Here is a 7,155-nt window from a genome sequence, read left to right as displayed (position 1 = left end):
TTTCGTGGAGATGATGGGGATTTGTATTCATTTTTCAAAACTAACTGGATGAATACACTTGAACTACAAGAGTTTCTATCTATAGTCTTCATACACTCAATGGATTTCTTGCTAATGAAACCAGTTTTAACACCATATGAGGCATATTAGGTAGATTTGAGAAATCAGAGTTGGTGTTGGTGTTTCTTAATGATGTCCGATCCAGATGTAATACGTTACAGTTCATCCCATAGGTGGACTCCTGTCTTTGTGTTGACCTTAAGCACATTCATTATTCCACCATCACTTGATTAGAAACTAAACATCTGCACTTGAAATATTGTGACCAGAGGCAGTGAGTGCTTTGGCTGTATTTATTATCTGTCTGTTTTTGCTTCCCAAGATCACTATCCAAACATCCCCAGTGTGGGATATGAAGGAAATAAATCTTTAACGACAGCCTGGACAGTTTGGAGGTTCAAAAGAATAAAAATGTACATGCTAGCCCCACCAAAATCATTTGACAACACTTATTGGTAGTTTGAAGCTGGATTCCAAATACTCATTGGTGACTCAGAGGGGGAATTTCACCCTGGATCTGGATGTTTTCACAAGATCTTACAGATTAATATGTCAGGTTGGAGGAGCCCAATCAAAACCTTTTTACCGCTCGCGTCCCTCTTTTGTTTAACTACACAATAAATAATTCTCGAGTAAATCAGAGTCTGTGTGTCAGTTACTTGGCAGTTGTGTAAAAAATCACTGCCCAGATGCAAAATGTTGCAAAGCAGAGTCAAACAGTGATTCAACCATCATTCTGGTGACAATCCCACCATCCTCAGGTGAAACAGCTAATGCTAAGTGATGACAGTCGTTGTAAGTGACCCTCTAACCTTTCATAGTTTCTTATTCATGTCACGACCCCGTTGACCATCAACTGATACACTTGGCCACAGGCACTCTTTACTAAAGCTCCCCTCGGTCCAGCTGTCTCCTCAGGTCATAGCTGACTCCTGAGAGCCAACATCCTCACCCAACTCAAATTATTATATCAGGTCTCCAGCTCTTTGTTTTGAGGCTTTGAAGGATGCTGTTTTGTGTTTGTTTGAGAAATTATAGGTGTCCGGTCTGCGAAGACAGGGGGGGCTAAAAATTACCGGGGATAGAAAATGGAGCAACCACAATGCTTTCACAATGCTTTTTGCTTCTCCTTTCTCTTACCAATACCTCATGGTGCAACCTGACTCCCCCTCTCTTTTAGCTGTGTGTTTATCTAAGCGTCTCCATGGGACAGGCTGATGTGACTCTTTAGTGGACATCCTTTCAGTGTTCCACTATGAGAAAAAACGCTGAATTCCCATGCATTCTATTCTTCTCACACAAGCAGCAGCTGGCCTATACGCACAAAGTGCACCTACTTGCACACATAAAAATATATGTAGTAAAAACCTTAAAGTTAAAATTTTGAAAACCCAGAAACGGCCATGTTAGGAGAGTTACGAATTAAAGAATTAAGCCAAACACTGCAACTTTTTATCTTTATGAGGGTTTTGTGATGGCATTCTGTGCCATTTCCCCCATTCAAATCAGCACATTGGACAGTTTTTAAGTGAAAAAACATCAAACATTTGCTCAGACATGCACAGGTCATAGATTGTATGCAAATAACTCACTTTAAAGTGGCCCATGGAAACTCTCTAGGCAAACAAGCTACAACTCTAGCTGGCTGAGAATTGAATTTATAAGCATGATTAATCTACATGGGGCTGCACAGTGGTGTAGTGGTTAGCACTTTCGCCTTGCAGCAAGAAGGTCCCTGGTTCGCGTCCCGGCTTTCCCGGGATCTTTCTGCATGGAGTTTGCATGTTCTCCCTGTGCATGCGTGGGTTTTCTCCGGGTACTCCGGCTTCCTCCCACAGTCCAAAAATATGCTGAGGTTAATTGATTACTCTAAATTGCCGGTAGGTGTGAATGTGTGAGTGATTGTTTGTCTTTGTATGTGGCCCTGCGACAGACTGGCGACCTGTCTAGGGTGTCCCCTGCCTTCGCCCGAGTCAGCTGGGATAGGCTCCAGCACCCCCCGCGACCCTAGTGAGGATTAAGCGGTGTATAGATAATGGATGGATGGATTAATCTACATCTGATAGAAGGGGCTCTCCCAATAGTCTGTTTATCAGGGGAAATGATTTGCATGTCTTTATCATTATGTGGAGGAATGAGCCTACATAGTGCTCCATTTATCTCTGTGACTTATTTTTTTGTTTACTCCTGTAACATAATCTGAGGCCTCCTGTTAGATAAGATCAGTGGAAGGGAAGGCTTTATACTACTACGTGACACTGAGCGTATCTCTCAATCAACTGCTGGACGATAAGGCAGACATGGCTGACAGGTTTCAAACTCAGGGTCACTATGCAGGAATCAGAGCCTGAGATTTATTGTGGTGAACCCTAAATTGCATGATCATGATTGCACTTTAGGCTGAGAGGTTGGCTGAGACACCGTGGTAGCTTGGCATGCACACTTGTGGGCTTCAATGTGAGGAAACAGGAGTAAAAGTCTTGAGTTGCGCTACCAGCTCTGAGGGGCTCAGTGGTGCTCTGAGGGAAATATCAGCATGCAGATGTTGGCATTTGCTTATGATGCTCAGAAAAATTATCTAAACATGCAGATTTTTAGGAATTACACTGCCTGTCCACAAAAAAAGTCGCCACTTAGATTTAACTAAGCAAATAGGTAAGGGCCTTCCATTTGATAATTACTGCAGTGATTTATATGTTTCAGCAGCAACAACTTATTTAACCCTAGATGATACAGTGAGGAGCTTCTCATTTCTTAAACAACCATGTTGGAAGACATATCCTGTGGTCATGGAAAGGATGTTAATCTGTGTCAGAAGGGTCAAATTATTGGCCTGGATCAAGCAAAGAAAACAACTAAGGAGATTTCTGAAACTACTAAAATCAGGTTAAGAATTGTCCAACGTATTATTAAAACCTGAAGGATAGTGGAGAACCATCATCTTCGAGGAACAAATGTGATCAGAACAAACTCTTAGATTATCATAGGAAATCAACAGTAGAACTCACAGCTATGTTTAGTAGTGAAAGCATTTCCACATGGACAATGTGAAGGGAAATCTAGGATTGGGACTAAACAGCCGTAGCTCTAAGAAAACCACTGATCAGTGAGGCTAATCAGAAAAAAGGGCTTCAGTTTACTAGGTAGCATAAAGATTGGACTCAGGAGCAATGAAAGGAGGTCATGTGGTCTGATGAGTCCAGATTTACCCTGTTCCAAAGTGATGGGGGCATCAGGGTAAGAAGAGAGGAGGATGAAGTGATGAACTCATCATGTCTAGTGTCTACCAGCCTGTGGGGGTTTAGGGTTATGATCTGGGGTTGGTCAGGTTCAGCAACATTATGTTCCCAAAGAATGAGGTCAGCTGACTACCTGAATATACTGAATGACCAGGTCTTTCCATCAATGGAGTTTTTCTTCTCTGATGACATGGACATGTTCCAAGATGACGATGGCAGGATTCATGGGGCTCATATTGTGAATGAGTGGATCAGGAAACATGAGACGTCATTTTCACACATGGATTGTCCTCCACAGAGTCCAGACCTCAGTCCCACTGAGAATCTTTGGGATGTGCTGGAGAAGACTTTGTGCAGCGGTTCGACACCCATCATCAGTATAAGATCTTGGTAGAAAATGAATGCAACTCTGGACAGAAATAAATGCTGTGACATTGCAGAGTTTATCGAAATGATGCCATGGTGAATGTGTGCCATACTCAAAGCTAAAGGCGGTCCAATGAAATATTAGCGTGTGCAACTTTTTTTTGGGACGGGAAGTGTAAAAGATTTATCATCATTATATCAGCTCACCAATTAGCACTAAACAAAGTGCAGATAATGATCATGGGGAATTCAAGTATTTGGTCATAAAGCAAAAAAGTTTGACTTGATGATGCTAGATGGAAGATTATGTACGAAACACATGACGTTTTATCCAGTGGGTGTTGGTAAAATTCAGTCACAGCAATGAATGTCAATTTTAAAAGTGCACAAAAGGAAAAGGCAGAGAGTCATCCAGGTCAGTCCTGTAGGAACTATTAATCTCCATACACATGTTGCACCAGTGTTATTTTCCTGGTTAAGTCTGCACCTACACAGCACATTTCTTTCTTGGCAGTACTTAAAGTGCTTTACAATGTGCTTCATGGGCAGTGTCTTGCCCAAGGGCACTTCATGGAATATAGAACCAAACCACAAACCTTGTGATTAGTGGACAGCTCTCTCTACAACCTGAGCCACAGCCCTCTGAGAGAAAACATTGCCTGGGTGTAGTAGTTATAGATAAGGAAAGCAAGTCAGGAGATAAACAAACGTTCCAAGATTCATTCTCTTGGGACCGTGAATGTATTAAAAATAGCATCCATCCAATATTTGTGGAAATGTTTCACTAAAAATCAAAAGAATGTCAAATTTCAGGTGGCAATTGAGGAAAAGGCAGGGGATCAGAAATATCTGCAGTGAACTTCCCTGCAAATCCTCCCTAGCACTTGTTGAGAAGCTGGATCATCCAACGGATTGACGTTTGGGAAAATCGACTCATGAGACTCACCACTCTAAACATCCAACAGATGTCCTGGTAACACCGCTGCGGTACATTAAAATCTATACTGGGGATAAAAGGAGTGTGGGGCAGCCAGTGATGAGATTATTCCTTAAAAGTAAGTGTTGCTTCACCACTGAGCAAGAGATCTGTCAGACAGAGTCATAGCTTATGTGTTTTTCCACTCAGGGGTGTCATCGGAACCTACTATACCAGCCTTGGCTGCTGTGCAGCGTTTGTAACCAGGACACACACACAGCACAGCAGTGAGTCAGCGACATGGTTCAGGTGTGTTTTTGGGGGTCTGGAGTTCAGCCTTTGGTCTGGCTATTAGGAGACACTGAAGTCATTACACTCAATGTTTCCATTGTCTGATGTTGTGTTACTAGGGCCCCCACAAATTCTCTGGAAGAGCAAGTTTGCATTAGTCACAGCTGCTGAGCTATACGCAGCTGAGAAGCAACAGTATATGAAATGGAATCACCTGCTCCACATCTGACTAGATTAATACTTCAATAATATCAATAATTAAATGGTATTTGGGCTGTTAAATTGGAAACTTTTGGGGGGACGGTGTCAATCCATTGTCGGCTTCTCTGCGTCAAAACTATCCAGCTGGACTACTTTGATGAAGGATCAGTTTCTAGGATATGAATGGTTAGCATGGCTTCGGTCTAGTTTACAGTTTGATTGTGTGCATATGTGGTTATTTAGTCATTCAGTGCCAGGATGTCAAAATCCAGCATCAGCACTTCCCCTCCTGTCCATAAATGAGGGGTTTTCCCCAAAATGCTATGGGAAAATAAACCAGATCAACAAGCATTAAAGCAGCAACATTATATCCAATGTGGCAACTCCAGAAAGGACTGTGGGCACCAACAATGTCTGTCTTCGTTGTTTATACCTAAAACAGCTGCTCCGCTGCGTGCACCACATGTTATTCAAGACAACATTGGATTACATGGTGCCTTTCACTAATATCACTATATCACTTGTCCACATATGGTAATTGACTGTGTGTACATGCCATCTGCTTTCATGTGAGTTGGATTTGTCCTTGAACAATATCCCTAACAGAGCTTAGGAAGGTAAACCGATCTCATTCTCTTAATAATAATACATTATACGACAGCAACCACAGCGAAACAAGAGCTCCTTGTCCAACTCTCACTCTGTAAATCAAATAACTGTGTTCACCGATTTGCTAGGTATAAAATTACCCTTACACTACACTTCTGACTGTCATCTGCCATCATACCCAAGAGCCCATCATCGTCGTGACTGGTGACATGCAAATCAGCCCTTAACAGGCAAGAAGCCATAAACCAAAACAGGTAATGGTCTCAGCTTCGTGCCTTAATTTGTCCAAAAAGCCTCTCATTCACATCTCTCTTCCTTGTTATCTTGGGTTTCACTTGTGGATGCGGGGGACAGTGATGTCCTTGTTTGATTCTAATTATGGTCCTCACCTCAAAAGTTTCCCCCTGGGAACTTCCCTCCTCCCCCTCCTCCAAGAGGACTAAAGACACACTCAGACTGACTCATTAAGTGTCAAGGAAAATGAAGACAAGCCCGAGCTGTCTGAGAAGGTGAAGCTCTGCTGGTGTCTCACTGGAGACTCTCTCTGTCAATTGTCTTATCTTCTTTGGCATGTGGAAATGTCTCTGCGGGCCTGTTGACTGCTGAAAGATGAATGAGCTCATCAAGACACCAGACCCTGAGCAGAGTCTCAGTGTAGCTGTCACAGACTTTAGACTGGGGTCACTTTTGAGTGAGATGCTGGATTTTTGGCCTGAGGTTACCAGGCTGATCTCTGAGCTGTACTGACAAATAAATCCCTTACAAAGGGTTTGGAGTTACACAGATTGTCAGCCATCTCCTAAGACAAATGAGGTACAAGAACGAAGGCTGCAACTCAAAGCACATGTTTCTGCAGTCTTTTCCTTTTCCATTCTTTGGCAACAGGTCTGGTAATTAGCGAGTCTAACCACATCCTTATTTACTCTGGTCTGATAGATTTTTTAAAACTCAAATTTCTGTTTCAAATATAGTCTTTCATCACTTAGCTCATTGATAAGAAATGGATGGCTAGATGTACCAGCTCGGTATGGATCAGTATCACAAATGGATCAGATAAGCACAAACAAAGCATTTTGTTCAGAAGGATAATTATACAGTCATATAATACTTCCTCCTCCTCTGCATCCTCTTACACATTACTGCAGCAATGAATGATTCTGCATGAGCAGGACTTTCCTTCTGCCACTTCAAACTGGCTTAAATGTCAACAGAGAAAAAAAAGTAATTTACCGTAGTAAAGGTCAGCTCAATCAAGCACTTTTAACTCTTCAATGAGGCGCACAAAACCTATTCTTTGTGCAGTGGGGACGGTACTATTGTGGTGGGGCTCTGCCCTCCTGTGGTCAGCACAGCAACGCTCAAGGTGTCTCTGAAGTACAATAAATTTTCTTGTTCACTGGTTTCTGCTGTTATTACAGTATACTGTGACAATTACCTCTGGAGACAAAGAGGCTTTGGTTGAAGTTGCTTTAA

The sequence above is a fragment of the Amphiprion ocellaris genome, chromosome 4, assembly GCF_022539595.1.
Source record: "Amphiprion ocellaris isolate individual 3 ecotype Okinawa chromosome 4, ASM2253959v1, whole genome shotgun sequence".
NCBI lineage: Eukaryota > Metazoa > Chordata > Actinopteri > Pomacentridae > Amphiprion > Amphiprion ocellaris.
The sequence above is the reverse complement of the archived record's forward strand: the minus strand, read 5'-3'. Positions refer to the sequence as shown.